The 2132-nt window shown below is 51.0% G+C and overlaps 1 protein-coding gene across 2 annotated transcripts in view; it reads right to left on the bottom strand.

Moving 5' to 3' along the window:
* naa38 (N-alpha-acetyltransferase 38, NatC auxiliary subunit) overlaps nucleotides 1-2132 on the bottom strand; it is a 78440-nt gene that overhangs the window by 71933 nt on the left and 4375 nt on the right. The window lies entirely within an intron of this gene.

Here is a 2132-nt window from a genome sequence, read left to right as displayed (position 1 = left end):
CTGCAACGAGGCAAAGCGGGGTGGGTGGGGGGAAAGGGTGGGGGGGAAGAGAGGGAAAAAGAAAAGGTCATCAGAGGATGCTGTGGTCGAACCGAGCAACGATCCAATCAACCTTTTTGAGGGGTGCGTCCGGTTCGGGTCACGTGGGAGATATTCGACTGCTGCAGGCAGTGCAGGGAAGAGCCACGAGGCTGATGCCCGGCGCCAAACGGCTTGAGGTGTGACGTCTTTCGGATGTGACGATAAACTGAAGCCCAGCGATTGAGATCGATAGATTTCTTTTCAAGGTAAGGGTGTTAAGGGTTATGGAACCAAGGCGGGGAGATGGAGTTAAGACACAGATCAGGCCATGATCTAATTGAATGGCAGAACAGGCTCGAGGGGCTGAATGGCCTCCTCCTGTTCCTATGACAAAAGACAAGAGAACTAAACCAGAGAAACTTTTCAGTCTGGAAAGGAAGTGATTTTATAGAGGGACACAAGATAGGTAAGGGAATGGGGGGGGCTGGCCCCGCGTTCTGCCGGGGGGAGGGGGCTGGCCCACGCTGTAAAAACCACCCCTATGGGCATAATTATGGATGTTACCTCCCCAGTCTTGAGAGTGCGCATTCAGAGCTGTATAAACCCAGAGCGAAGAGGAGCAGTGTAATGTGATCGATGATCTAGCTCTCCCAGCACACAGTGGCTGCAGTGTGTACCATCCACAGGATGCACTGCAGCAACTCGCCAAGGCTTCTTCGACAGCACCTCCCAAACCCGCCACTTCCACCTCCGGAGAAGGACAAGGGCAGCAGGCGCATGGGAACACCATCGCCTCCAAGTTCCCCTCCAAGTCACACACCATCCCGACTTGGGACGTGTATATTTCAAGAAAAAGTTTGCAGTAAAAAGCTATCGTCAGTCGTAAGTATAAGAAAGCATAAAGTGATTTCAAAAAAGCAAGAGTGAAATCCCAATTGAATCCTCCCAGCAACGGACGACCAAAGAAACATGAAATATAAAAACCCAATAGAAAATAACTGAACGAGACCTTCAGATGCTTAAAGGGGAAAACTGTGCAGGGCTACGGGGAACGAGCTGGGGGGGAGGGATCGCTCTCTCACAGAGCCGGCACAGGCCCGATGGGCGAGTAGCCTTACTACACTGTATCATTCTATGAGTCTGATTAATATACCCATCACTGAAGGGACATAAATTGTCCCCGTGTATCAGCACTTGATGACAGGAGTACAGAAAAAACACAGCACTAATAGGCCTGTATTACCGCAGTTACCCAAGTAACATGAAAGCTCAGTGAACTCCCATCCGACAAGCTCTGAGAGGGACAAGAGCAGCCCCACTGGCAACTCTGTGGATTCTCTCTCACTACCCCACTCAGATCAGACAAATCCCACCCCCCCTCCTCATCAACTGGTCCCCAACTCCCCGCCTCACCCTCTCCTGCTTCAATTACCTCCCTGCCCTCAGACCTCGATCCTGAGAGTGCCCTTGACCTTGGCACCCCATGTGCGACGGCTAGAGTCCATTAAAAATCTTGTGACGGGCACGCACTTCCTGTGCTCACGCTTTTGTGTCAACGCTGCCCGCTGTAAATTGCTACATCAACATGTGCTGGGCACCACACTGCAAGAAGGATATATTGGCATGGGGGGTGGAGGGGTGCACAGCACAGATTCGCCAGAATGATGCCGGGCCTAAAAGGGTTAAATTACGAGGACAGGATGCACAGACTGGACTTGTATTCCCTCGAGTGTAGACGATTAAGGGGTGATCTAATCGAGGTGTTAAAGATGATTAAAGGTTTGGATAGGGTCGATAGAGAGAAACTATTTTCTCTGGTGGGGGGAGTCCAGAACAAGGGGGCGTAACCTTAAAATTAGAACCAGGCCGTTCAGGGGTGATGTCAGGAAGCACTTCTTCACACAAAGGGGAGTGGAAATCTGGAACTCTCTCCCCCTAAAAGCTGCTGAGGCTGGGGGTCAATTGAAAATGTCAAAACTGAGATCGATAGATTTTGTTCAGGCGAGGGTATTAAGGGTGATGGAACCAAGGCGGGTAGATGGGAGTTATGAAGACGATCAGCCAGGATCTAACTGAACGGTGGAACAGGCTTGAGGGGCTGAATGACCAAT

Source organism: Heptranchias perlo, chromosome 35 (genome assembly GCF_035084215.1).
Source record: "Heptranchias perlo isolate sHepPer1 chromosome 35, sHepPer1.hap1, whole genome shotgun sequence".
NCBI lineage: Eukaryota > Metazoa > Chordata > Chondrichthyes > Hexanchiformes > Hexanchidae > Heptranchias > Heptranchias perlo.
Note: the sequence above shows the minus strand (reverse complement) of the source record. Positions and strands in the feature narration are given on the sequence as shown.